The sequence below is a fragment of the Mirounga angustirostris genome, unplaced genomic scaffold (assembly GCF_029215605.1).
Source record: "Mirounga angustirostris isolate CCGP_5_RB_7025 unplaced genomic scaffold, mMirAng1.0.hap1 SCAF_12, whole genome shotgun sequence".
Lineage (NCBI taxonomy): Eukaryota > Metazoa > Chordata > Mammalia > Carnivora > Phocidae > Mirounga > Mirounga angustirostris.
Window position 1 is genome coordinate 69121454 of NW_026991720.1, and position 14394 is coordinate 69135847.

The 14394-nt window shown below is 40.5% G+C and overlaps 1 pseudogene; it reads left to right on the forward strand.

The window, feature by feature from the left end:
* The first annotated feature begins 11464 nt into the window (after positions 1-11464).
* LOC129045493 (small nuclear ribonucleoprotein-associated protein N-like) lies at positions 11465-11940 on the forward strand (annotated as a pseudogene).
* The last annotated feature ends 2454 nt before the right edge of the window (positions 11941-14394 follow it).

Here is a 14394-nt window from a genome sequence, read left to right on the forward strand (position 1 = left end):
CACTAGCAACCCATATTCTTAACAAATCCATGAAGGTGCTGATTAAAGTCCCTCATTTTGCATTTAGCTATGTTCTGTTTTTGGTATGCAGACCTGACTTCTTGACTGCAGGTCTCCCAAACCAGCATTTGGTGCTCTCTAGGCAAGTTTTAAAGGAAACTCAAACCTGAAGCCCACTGTGTTAATAAACAAAACAAACCAAATCAAAACAAAACTTCAAAGAGCCATCATATGTAAATGTATTACAGAGATGTAGAAGAAGCCATTTTCCAAAGGATGCAAACAAGCAGTGAGACTTCCTTGTTACACATAGTATGTTAAGAAACAGCTCTTCAGGGGTGCCTGGGTGGCTCAGTCATTAAGTGTCTGCCTTAGGGTCAGGTCATGGTCTCAGGGTCCTGGGATCGAGCCCTGCATGGGGCTCCCTGCTCAGCAGGAAGCCTGCTTCTCCGTCTCCCACTCCCCCACTTGTGTTCCCTCTCTCGCTGTCTCTCTCTGTCAAATAAATAAAATCTTAAAAAAAAGAAAGAAAGAAACAGCTGTTCAGAAATGACATTATGGGGGCGACTGGGTGGCTCAGTCATTGGGTATCTGCCTTTTGCTCAGGTCATGATCCCAGGGTCCTGGGAACGAGCCCCACATCGGGGTCCCTGCTCCGTGGGAAGCCTGCTTCTCCCTCTCCCACTCCCCCTGCTTGTGTTACCTCTCTCGCTGTGTCTCTCTCTGTCAAATAAATAAATAATATTTATAAAAATTTTTTTTTTAAAAAGAAATAACATTATGATGTTAGTTCTTTGGATGGGTCTTGTCATATCTGTATTTGTAAATATTTATTGGGTGAAGAGTATGGTTAAAATTGCACAGAGCTTTATCCTTAAGCTCTGGGGTTTGAGCTCAACTTCAGCTGATTCCGCATTGCACTTTTTTCCCGCATTGATTTCTGACTGAAACTTTTTGGTGAAAACTGAAACTTCCCAAGAGGTTTTCAGGGGGCAGAAATGTTTCCCCAAATGAAATGAAAGTCCCATGATGGGCATATATTCTAAACTGCTTTTAGGGAATTACAGCACTTAGAGAGGACTTCAAGGGGATGAGGAGAGAAAGATGGAAGGAAAAGAAGGCAAGACGTGTGACTTTTTCCTTTCCCTATTTCTCTGTTGATTACCTATATTCAGAAACTTATTGAGGGGCAAGCACATGACGTTCAGATAACCTTTGAAACATTGAACATACATGTTATTGGGGCTTTTATAACTAATTATTTTTGCCTCAAAGAGCCACTGTTATTTGGGAATTTCTTATGGCTTGAATACTATGAAGGTCTTCTGAGCTAAGAGGAAAAGGCCAACCAAACTTGTATCACAGAACTTAAAAGTTTAGAGTCAGAGCACTGGGGTAAGTGCATGGATTTGGGGAGATGACTTTACGGAAATGAGTGGAAAGTGTGATACACACACACACACACACACACAACGGACTATTACTCAGCTATCAAAAAAAATGAAATCTTGCCATTTGCAGTGACGTGGATGGAGCTAAAGGGTATTATGCTGAGTGAAATAAGTCAGTCAGAGAAAGACAAATACCATATGATTTCACTCATATGTGGAATTTAAGAAACAAAACATGAACATAGGGGAAGGGAAGGAGAAATAAAATAAGATGGAAACAGAGAGGGAGGCAAACCATAAGAGACTCTTAACTCTCGGAAACAAACTGAGGGTTGCTGGAGGGGAGGAGGGTGGGGGGAGGGGTAACTGGGTGATGAGGATAAAGGAGGGCACTTGTTGTGATGAGTGCTAGGTGTTCTATGCAACTGATGAATCGCTAAATGCTACCCCTGTAACTAAAATAATACACTCTGTGTTAACTACATTGAATTTAAATGAAAAATTTAAAAAGAAAAGGGGCAGCATGCAGGAACACCTGCTGACTAGAAGGTGTCTATGTTTTCATTTTTACTTTTCTGTTCTATTATAAACTTGATTAGAGAATTAGTCTCCCTCAGCTATCTTTGGATATTTCTGACTGGAAGTTTACATAAATGCATAATTGAGCAAGGAAATCTCAGAACATTAGAAGAATATTTTTTTAACAGTTGTGCCTCCAGTTTCCAGAGTCTTTGATATCACACACTGGCTAGTTCACCCCCCTGATGGCACTCTACTATGGAAACAATTGGTGCCTCAACCCTGCATTATTTAATTCTTAAAATTACTTACTTCTCACATTGCTTTTGGCATATCAGATACGAGGTGACTCCATTAGTCAATTATCATTTGCATTTTTTCCGGGCATTTTAGAGATCAATTTCTGGGTCATCGATTTGATCTCACAGGGAATGGGATTGGTCTCTGTTGCTTCTGGACTGTAATATTAAACCTCGCATAAGGATGCTCCAACGCACAGCCCTCCTCTACTTTTCTATTGATTGCCAGCTGTTGCTAGAAGATCGAATCTTGGGGTTTTGAGAATATTAAATTGAATCTCTTCTACAATAGTCCTATTCACTGACCATCCTAGCTAAGGATTCCACTGACCGTAAGAAAGTTCTTTGTCATGGAAAAGGAAGTTCGGCTTTGCCACGCTGTCCTGTTCTGGACCCTTTGGTTCTACCCTCTTGGTATCTAGTAGTATTCCAGGCTCTCCACCACAGGACAGCTCTTGGAAGACTAAAGACAGCTGCATTTAAGAAAACGAGAGATTCCTTCCCTCATTTTTTCAATAAGACTTAAAATAATGGTCATAAGCTTTGTGCTTTAATGTTCCTCAGTCCAATTCCTTTAGGCCACCAACTTCACCTATTTCTCCACACATCCTCTCGTTTAACTTCTATGTCAGGGTATAGTTAGGAAAACCAAAAACACGTTAAGGTATTTCACAAGATAATTTAATATAGGGAACTGGCTAAACTGGAGTTGGAGGATTGAAAAAAGCAAAAAGCAAACACACAGACGTAATGACTGCAGGATGCAGCTATCATTCTAGGGCTGGGGATCCTCAGGGGAATCCAGTGTTTGGGAGGGGGGTCTTGCAGAGCTAGAATTGAAGAGACGATGCTGTTTGGACTGTTTCCGGCTTCTCAGGAGCCTGAAGGGGAACTCTGTGGAGCTGGCTCTCAGACTTCTGAGGAGAGGTGCTAGGCTCCTGCCACACCTCATCAGCTCAAGAAAGAGCCCTGTGATGCTGGCAATCAGACAGCAGGGAAGGCACTGGTGCCCATTGGTGCTGGCCCCTCAGCAGCTTGGAGGAGGGCCTCTGTTAAGCCGGGGCTCAGTACTTCAGTTTGGGGAACTGCCTGCCTCGTGGTCTTACCACTAGGGAGAGGGTGACGACCCTGGTTCTGAGAGTGCTGAAGGAAGCCTCAGGCTGAACCCAACAAGAAGAGGAAATAACTTGCTCCCCTTCTCCAGTCTTCAGCCTCCCTCCATGGCCTCCTAGCTGCAGAACCCAGCAGGAAGGCAGCCGGCAAAAGAGAAATACATTTTGCAGACCTCCAGCCCTAGTTTCCCAAAACAGAATAAGGAATAAAGAAGGATGTATTTGGAACTGAGAGAAAACAGCCCAGAAAATTACTTTTAGAAGCTCATTTTTCTTAACTTTGGTTAGAAACTCAAATAAAGATGGATCAATTTCAATTACATTTTCAAAGTAGGATTAAACTTCTAATATGAATGTTAGCCTATTTATTCATATGTAGCCGCACAGGCAGAGTTGCTCCCATCATCCCTATTTCTTTTGCTTGGGTTTTTTGTTGTTGTTTAACTTTCCTGTAAATCAAATTTTCTCTAGCTTGAAGATTATGAATTTCTTCTTTGGAGACGTCTTCATGTCTTAAATGTATTCCCTCTAGTGTCTAATTTCATGGAATACAGAATATCAGAGTACAACTTAACTGCTAAAACTCAAATTACCAAAATAGAAACTCTACAGACGAACTCACTTGGGAAGTTAAAATTGAAGTAAAATTAACACCACTGACCTCATTCAAAACTTTCCTTGTCAGAGAGCTAAGGATGAAAAGAAAAATATATTGATGTCAAAATATAGCCTTCTCTGAAAAGTGACACAACATCTTCTGATATAATAGCTTTGACTTTCTCCTTCCTGGCAGGGGAAAACACTAACTGTAAATTCATGCATTGGGTGTACAAAGAAAGAAAACTTTGCCATTCTCCCAATTATTCTACGGTTTCTGGACTAAGGACCATGGAAGCAGGTGAACAATGAGGAAAGTAACTTTCTGATCTTGAAAATGCTTTCATTTTTTTGGTATGAAATTAAGAGCACTGGTCTGGGAATATGTGTTGTGTCTTTCTAGTCCTGGCTCTGCCATTAGAGACTGAGACCATTTGTAAGTAGCTCTTTGAGCCTCAGCTTCCTCTATTTGAAAGAGGAATATGGGCAATGATCTTCAAGGTTTTCCTGTTTCAGTAGTCTGAGCAGAAGACATTCATTCTAGAATGTCCTTGATTTTGTTTTCTCTTTTAGGAGTAGGGGTTCTGGGAAAGAGAAGAGGAAAGGACTATCATGCCTGAGTATTAGTAGTATTACTGCTTCAGTGTTAGTCTTCTCTCTTCTTTCTGAGTTACAATGGACTCTTTGTTGCAAGTCTTTGTGACATTTTAGCATCACAAAATTGGTTTTTATTCCAATTCTGTCTTATAAATTGCGATCTTTGATATTACATGACATCACTGGGCCAAAGTGTCTCATCTATGAAAGAGGGATAATAAAATCTGTCCGAAATCTTTTTGAGGAAAACATCAGATGATAAATGAAAGGTCACCAACATAATCCTTCATACCAATAATATTAATAAAGTGGTTGACAGCAATTACCAACGAATTGTCTTGCCTGTGCTTCTCTGGTATACTGGCATGCAGTGCTATCCAAGCTATTCTTTGCCTCCTTACTTCCATGCTGGCATGTGGCCAAATCACACAGACCGCAGGCCAAAGCGTGCATAGGTGCCGCTGCGTTTACATCAGCCTAGATTTCTGTTCGCAGCTGTGTGTGCAAGCATGCGTGCATAGGCACGTGCCCAGTGGAGAACTGGCAAGCTGATCTTCCCACCCTGTTGTCTTTCATCTTTTAATACGTAAGAATTTGATGGTAAGACTGGTCTTTTTCTGATGTAGAACAAAAGATAAAGCCAATTCTTCTTAAATCAGACTAGAAGGATAGAGGAAAGAAATTATTGACATTGTCATTTTGGAGATTGGTGAGGCTATGGAATAAATTATGGGAGTTTAGGAGTAAGAGGTCCATTCTACCTCTTCTAAACGACATCTTCAAACAACACAAAATTACAGGATGATTTACTGATGAAGCTTCATTAGAAGGTAGCTTCTTTTTATTATTATTATTAACATCTAGAAATAGTATTAGTAAATATTTAGGAAACCGAGACCAAGAAAGTTTAAGTGCCCTGTTTCAGGATACTAGTGAGTTTAAGGTGACACTAAGAAGGGAGAGTACTTCTGGGTTTATTTTTCAAGTTCCACTGGCTTAACCTTTTTGAGGTAAATGCTATCTGTCCCAGCCACTTTTGCAGCAGGCTCCCGGGGCTCACAGCACTTTGTGTTTCAGCACAACAGATGGCACCACACAAGTCGCGCCTTCTCGGTGAACCCCCTTCCCAAGCTGGTACCAGGCTCCAGAACAGCAGGCGCTGTATCAGAGCTGATCGCAGCTCCCCAGCTCCTTGTTTTCCTAAAGTGCAATGTCTCTTGTCCCCACCCCCCATTTATTCTGAACCCTTCAGCAAGCAGCTCCGCACAGCAAGCTTGACAGGACCTGTCTTCCTCGACTGTTAATTTCACAGCCGGATGAGTAGAAAGGTAATTTATATGGGTCAGTCAGATTTAAAATGCTGCTGTGTCTCCTGACGAGGTGGAATGAGAGGATTTAAAAGAATTATTAGTGTGGTCCAGAGCGGCAGGCTGTGGTTTCTCCGACACAGTCCCATACCTTTTCCATTTGGTAAATGCCCCACGTGGCCTCCACATGTTGACTGTGGATTACAACCAAGATGAGAAGCAAGCCACTGGGGGAAGATTTTTGTTTTCATTTATTTTTAATTAATTGCAAACTTCCTCTTTCATCTGGCTTGCCATGCTCTGCAGATCCTGGTGACACAGGAGCTCTGCCAGCATTAGGAGTCACTGTGCCGAACTGTGAGCGGCTTAAAAGTACCAGCCAGCTGCTTTGCACTCAGTCCTCAGGGAAGGTTTGAAATAAATTTGCATGCTTGGAATTCACCTTCAAAAATGATCAAATTGATGTTGTTGAAATCCATGCTTCTCTTTCCTTAATTCTCTCCTTAAATTATAATATTTATAATTACAAATTATTATTATTCAAACATACTTATTAATTTTTTAGGGGATAAAGAAAGTGTGTAGGGGGCATGTTAAGGCGAAAGTCATAGAGAGTTTTTCCTGCCCTTCAGATTTTTACTGAAATCCCTGGAACTAGTAGGTTTATGTAAGAAATGGGTGATGCTTAACAACAAAAGAGCCAAAAAACAAAACAAAACAAAAAGCAGCCCAAGGTGGGAGAAAACCCCAGTGGTTTGAGAATCAGTTACATCTCTTTTGAGGTCAGACAGATGTGAGTTGCGTCCTCTGGAGCTGAATAACTGTGTGAACTTGGGCAAAATGATTTAACAACCCCAATCCTCAGTTCTTTCACCTGTAAAATAGTTCTTCTAAAAACTAAATACAACAATCAAAATGAAGCATCTTGCACCTTTGTTGCATGTTCTATAAATGGAAGCACTTATTAATATAATCTAACAGAAAAATAGAAGTATGAATTCTCTAAATATTGAATTTATGTGTCTTAAAATATAAATTGAAAACTTTCTGTTTCAACAAGCTGGTCAACTAGGATAACAGACATACCCTCTTGCTATAAACATCTAGAAAATGGGAAGCTATAAAATAATAATGACAACAAAATTATTGGCTATCTGAACCCCCAAAGCAGAAATGGAATTCTTCCCATGAGTTATAACTGAAGAAAGAACTAGAAACCTGAATGGCAACTGGGAGAGGCTAATCCTGCCTCAGGGAGGGCCATATGGGGCCCTGGAAATCCCGATGTTTTGGTTCTAACACCTAGATGGAATCAGAAGAGGGAGCCTTGGGTCCAGACAAGGAAGGGAAGGTAACACTGAGAGTACTGCCTAAAGTCAAGTCCCTTGGAGAAATGAAAAGGTGGCCTTAAAAAAACCCACCGAGGCAGCATGGAGAGATAACAAGAAAATGTAGAAGCTGATTAAAAATGAAGACACCTCCCCTGGAAATCACAAGCGCCCTTGCCTTTGCTTCACTGGAGCTTACATATGATTTTGCAATACTCTGTTTGGGAAACTCCAAGCGTAGATATTTATATACAATTTGTCCAAAAAATGAGTAAAATGTAGCGGAATAATGAAATGAATAAAACAGAAAAAAAAGAAACAATATTGTCAAAAAAGCCAAACAGTGGTAAAGAAACAAAATAGGAAGATTTTGAGCAACAATAATAAATAGTGTGGGCACAGATAAATCATATTTGGAATAAAAAGGATAATTGCAGATTGAATGTGTGTGTATGTGTGTATGTATGTATTCAGAAACTATATGGAGATAAATTTGAAAGCTTTAGTCAAAAAAATAAAATTCTAGAAAAATTACCAAATTTACCAAAATGACTACACAAAAGATGAAGAGTTTTATAATTGTTAAAGAAATTGAATCAGTAGTTACAAATAAATCCAAATAAAGTCAGTTAAAGAGAGAGTTTTACAGCCGAGTTCTACACATTTAAGAAAGATATATAATTACTTTTTTATACAAACTCTTCCAGAGTAGAAAGAAGAAACTACTTTACCACTCATTCATGAGTACAGTAAACATTTGAAACCCCAACTTGTCAGAACTGCAGTACCACAAAGGAATACTGTTGGCTAACATCACTTATGACAATGATGCAAAATAATAAATAAAATATTCATAAAACAAATCCAACAATGCATCAAAATACGTAGTAGCATGACCAAGTGGGGTTCATTTTAGAAAATACCCAGATGGTTTAAATAAACAAATCTACTAATTTTATTCATTATATAAAGAAATTGAAGATGAAAAACGTAATTATCTCAACAGATTAAAAAATGATTTGATAAAATTCAATACCCATTCAGGGTTAAAAAAAAAAAAGAGCAATCCACACTTTTACAGTAAAATTAGAATAGGAGGAGAATTCCTCAATCTGATAAAGAATATCAACCAAAACTTACAGCAAAATCATATTCAATGGAGAAACATTAGAAGCTCCATTTTAATCCCTCGTAAAATGATGCTCGCTATTACCACTTCATTTTAATATTGAACTGGAGATTTTAGGCAGTGCAATAAGACAAATTAATTAAAACTTTTAAAATGTGAACAAATCAAAAAGAAAAAAATAAGACATCACTGATGATATGTTTGTCTCATAGAAAAATGTAGGAAAATCTACAAACTATTAGTACCAATAATGGTGCAGCTAGATTTCTAGATGCAAGACCAATGTACAAAATCAGTATTGTATCTTCATATCCTCCATAAAATGTAGTAAATGTACCTAAAGGTAAATATAACAAAAGAAATGCAATATCTTTATGAAGACAATCACAAAATTCTACTGAAGGACCTAAAAGAAGAGTTAAGGCATATACAAAGATTGAAAGACTTAATACTAAAAGGATGTTAAGTTTCTAATTAATTTATAAAGCAAATCTAATTTCACAGGACTTTATAAAATGGACCTAAATGTCATACAAAAGTAAAAAGCACTAAGGATGGACTAAAATAATTTTATAGAAAGAGATGAAGAATAAGGCTCAGGAGGAGAAGAAGGAGAATAAAAAGCAGAGACATACCCAACCAGGAGTAAACTTTGATATAATCATATTAAATAAGGCAGTGTTATTGACATGGGGAGGGACAAAGAGATCAACGGAAGAGAACAGAGTACCTAAAGACAGACCCATCTCTATGTAGGAACTTCGTGTAAAGTGGAGTGGCCTTACAAATGCATGAGGGAAAGTTGGGCTGGTCTGTAACTGTTTGCTGTGACATCAGGCTAATCCACAGAGGAAAGAATGGCAGACTCCTACTTAATACCATACACAAAAACAAACTGCAGGTGGACTGAACACCAAGTGTAAAAATCAAAACTTTAAAAAGTTCAATAAAAAATATAGGACAATATTATATGACTTCAAGTGAGAGGTATTACCTAAACAACAACAAAAAATAGCAAAATAAAAGAAAATGATAAATTTGACTTCATTAAATTAAAAACCTGTGCATGACAACTTATACCATAAATAGAGCCAAAAATAAAATAAAACAAAAACACCCACTCTGGGAAAACATATTTTCCATCTATATAAGTGCCAGCAGAATAGTATTCAGAATACATAAAGTCTTCTATAAATCAATAAGGAAGAGAAAAACAACCTTTTAGAAAATGGATACACAATAATAAAAAGCAGTTCACAGAAGGGGAAACTGGAGTATTTCATGCATATATGAAAATATACTCAACTTCGTTGTTATATAGGGAATACGAATTAAAATAGTATGAGAAACCATTTCATCCTCAAGATATAAGAAAGATAAGTCTGATATCACCAAATGTTGGTGAGGATGTGGGGAAACAGGACTCAGGTAATGTTAGCAGTAGGATATATTGGGACAACCACTTTGGAAAACAATATTTCATTAATTAGTATGCATGGAAACTCATGTATCCTAAAATTCTATCTCTAGTTATACATCTTAGAAAAACTCTCACACATGTGCACAATGGGTCATATGTCAAGATTTTCATTGCCACACTGTTTACAATGGTGAAAAAGTAAAAATATAACTGTCCCTTAGTAGGGGACTGGACAGGTAAGTTGGGTTTACTTATACAAGAAACACTGTACAGCAAGTCAAATGAATTAACTAGATCTACAGATGTCAATATAAAAAAAAAAACCCTCATGAATAGTATATGTAATGAAAAAAAGTTGTAAAAAGATATAGGCACTAGTAGTATCATTTAAATAAAATTTAAAAATACATCAAACAGTAATACGCATTATTTATGCATCTATGCATATGTGGTAAAGGAGAAATACTTAAAAGGCAAAAATACATACATACTTGATCAGGGTGCCTGTCGCTCAAAGAGAGGGGAAGGAAAGCATACTGCTGGTGGATTTTTATCTGTGCCTGTACGTATTACTTCTTTTAAAAAGTTAAACAATAAAGGGACCTATTAAGCAAATGTGATAGAACAATGCATTTTGAATATGGTGGGGAGATATGTGAAGTCATGCTTTTTCTGTATTTTTGTATTTGAAACATTTCATAATTGGAACCACAATTTTCAAGAGATAAATATTTTCTATATTTCAGATAAAGATAGGTGCCTCACTCTTCCTGTGGAGGGTTTGATGTGCCTCTGGTGCCCACCACCATCAGTCTTTGAGAATCATTGACACGGATAGGATGGAATCGTTATTTGCCAGTATCTTGCTACAAGTTACTACTTGTAATTCTTGTTATCAAAGCAATAGCGTTTTCCCTTTCCCAATTTGGAAGTATACTCTGATATTAATTATGCTCTTAAATCTGAACATGCCTTTTGGAAATGCTTATATATGCTCTCTCCAACCCAACTCCCCTCCTCCCATTGGAAATCACAGATAGAAAGAATTAGCTGTGCACATGTATTTTTCTGGAAAGCTCATTAACAGTCTAAGAGATAAGGGGACAAGTGTCAGAACTGGAGCCAGGAGTTCTGGCTTCTCTGTTCAGTAACTGTGGGACTGTTTTCTTAACTTTTCTGTGTTTTAGTTTCTTTATCTTTAAAGTGGCAGTGTTGACTTACCTCTAAATCCTTTTCAACTCTAAGGTTTTATAATTTCATGAAATATGTGAGTGCAGCCAGTTATAAAACTAAGTGGTAACTGGAATATATGACCTGAGGAAGAGCCAAAGGGCTCCTCTGCGTCAGAGTATCTCTTCCTCTGCCTTTGCCAGAGCGTCCCTGTTTCAGATTAAGGTAGTGAAGGCTGAAATTGGACAGCAAACATTTTCTGAGAAAGATATGCCATTGCTGTTCATTAATGCTTTAGTAGAAATACATTTAAAAAAATAAGCATGTCAAATTGCTGGCTTCCCGAAAGATTCTGGGACACAGGGCATATAGTTTTAATGAAACGGGGAGCCAGGATTGGGCTAGAGTGTTGAAAGCACTGTCTTAGGAGGGGTCCTTGTTCCTTCAGAAGGATGCATAGGGCACCGTATGCTTGGGAATAATGGACCCTAAATAGGGGAAAGAGTGGACAGGGAGGGTGGAGCAGAATGAAAGACTGAGAAATGCCATAAGCTCACAAGGGCAGCTCCCAGAATCACCTTTTAAATTCCACTCGATGAAAGAACTGTGTCTTGGAGGCAGGGGAGTTGACAAGACCACCCCCAAAGATACTGGCGTTGCTCGGGTACCACTTGCTGGGGCTGCAGGCAGCCCTGGGGTTGGCAGGGCAGCTGCTAATCCCTCTGGTTTAGCAGGCCTTGTCCGAGGGGTTGGGGGGCCATCCCAACAGGTAATGACTCCACAGGGAAAAGGTACTGTAGCAGCTGCTGCAGTTGCTGCTACTGTCAGCATTGCTGGAGCCTCAACTCAATACCCAGCAGTAGGAGGGACCCCACTCCCTCCTGTGGGCTGGGCAACACCACCTCCAGGCATTATGGCTCCTCCACCTGGTATGAGATCCCCCATGGGCCCACCAATTGGGCTTCCCCCTGTTCAAAGGTCGCCAACAGGCACACCCCCTCCAGGAATGAGACCCCTTCCACCAGGAATTAGAGGTTCACTCCCCCAGGAATGCATCCTTCAAGGCCCTAGAATATTGTCGATCCTTCTGAGTCACTTTTCCCCCTACAGTGTGTCTTGTGAAACTGTGTAGAGTGTTTGTGAGCTTTTGTTCCCTCTTTGCTGAACTAATATTAGCTAATAAACACACAGAGCAATTAAAAGAAACCTAAGTTGTTTGTTTTATGTAATGAGGAAGGGTGTTTTGAAATCTTTGGATCTGTGAGAGGGGTAGACTCCTGTTTTAGGATGACGTCGAAGAGAAGCCATTATTCATCAAACTGCCAAAGAAAATGCCCCACAGATGGGCCTCTTCACCAGTTCAACTATCCTGGAACTATACCTACCCAGAGCTTAGTGCTCCCTTAGAGTTACGTTCAAGTTGCATTAGATTTAATAAAAAGGTGGAGAAAAAGGTAGTTCAACAACTTTAACAATGAACAATCTATTCTGTTATCATACAGGAACTTCTGAATTGGTGTGGAACTTTTCAAGGATGCTACAGGAGTGATTTAAATGTAATTTCCTGGAGTCTTAATTGCTAATTATTTTAACTAAGAGTTCTAAATTAAACTTTCTCTATTTTGAAGGCTTTAAGGAGTTTAAAGCAATTGCTGTCATTGGGAATGTGTTTAGTGTCTGTTCTCAGGAGTGGAATCTAATCAGCCACGTAAGCATGGTGACCTCGGAAATACAGCCAGAAGCAGCAGCTTTAATTATATTGAAAACTCAGTGCCCATTCAGGTGAGATACCTAACCTTTGACTGGTGGATCTGGATCTCTACAAACAGAATATCGCAGGCAGTTGGTTTTGAGGTACAAAGCGGAGAGCCGTGATTCTGCGGGCAGATATCGGAGGATAAACGGCAGCGGGAGGGTGCCTGGCCGTGGGGATCCTACACCGCCAGTGAGCGACAGCCTCGCGCGCTGGGGACGGGGCACAGACTCGCAGACCCGTAGCGGCAGGAAAGGACTTTAGGGCAGCCCCCGGGGTGGAAAACCAGACCGGCAGGGTCGCACGCACGCGAACCGCAGCCCCCTGGACAGAAACCGGAGCGACGGTCGCATGCACGCGGACTGCATCCTCCAAGACGGAAACCTGGTGCGCTGGGGTTGCGCTGGTGAACTGCAACCCCCGGGGGTGGAAACCCCGAGCGGCGGAGTCCCGCGCACGCGAATTGGGAGCGGCTGGCGGTTTTAGAAGCACAAAGGCCAGAAACGTGCCGATCTGGAGGCAGGACTGGGGGCCTTGCAGAGGGGTGCACAATCCAGGACGCTGCAGATTATAGCAGCACGGACAGAAATGGAGACAGTGTGGCCTGGAGGGCTCACTGAAGAACAGACTGAGGTCTCTCTGCTCTGAGGCAGAGGGTTGGAAACGGTCTATTCTGCTCTGACTCGTGGAAGAGACGCGGAAAGCCACCAGGGAAAGGCACCAGAGAACAAAAGCCCCAAAGACTGATTCCCGCTGAGCCCATCCCCCGCCACAGGGGCGCAGGGCAACTCCGCCCAAACAGGTTTGCCTGAGTAACAAGGCGGCAGGCCCCTCCCGCAGAAGACAGGCTGGGAAAACAAGAGGCCAGCAACCCTAAGGTCCCAAGAAAACAGGTGCATCTTGCTTGGGTTCTGGTCAATAATTTGGACTCTATATATTCCCTCAAACACCCATCAACAGAATGACTAGGAGGAGGAGCCCCCAAAACAGAAAAGACTCAGAGATTATGACTTATGCTGCAGATTTACAAATGGATGCAGACATAACCAAGATGTCGGAAATGGAATTCAGGCTAGCAATTGTGAAGACAATGGCTAGAATGGAGAAATCAATTAATGGCAACATAGAGTCTCGCAGGGCAGAAATAAAAGGTGAATTGGCAGAACTTAAAAATGCTATCAATGAGATCCAATCCAATCCAGATAATCTAACAGCTAGGGTAACTGAGACAGAAGAGAGAGTAAGCGATCTGGAAGACAGTATAATAGGTAAAAAGGGAAAAGAGGAGGCCAGGGAAAAACAACTCAGAATCCATGAAAATAGAATCAGAGAAATAAGTGACACCATGAGGCGTTCCAATGTCAGAATAATTGGAATCCCGGAGGGAGTGGAGAGAGAGAGAGGACTAGAAGATGTATTTGAACAAATCGTAGTTGAGAACTTCCCTAATCTGGGGATTGAAACAAACATTCGCGTCCTAGAGGCAGAGAGGACCCCTCCCAAGATCAAGGAAAACAGGCCAACACCCCAACCTGTAATAGTAAAACTTGCAAATCTTAGAACCAAGGAAACCATCTTAAGGTCAGTTAGGGGGAAGAGACTCCTTACGTACAGAGGGAGGAACAACAGAATAACATCAGACCTATCCACAGAGACCTAGCAAGTCAGAAAGGCCTGGCAAGACATATTCAGGGTACTAAATGAGAAGAACATGCAGCCAAGAATACTTTATCCGGCAAGGCTTTCATTTAGAATGGATGGAGAGATGTAGA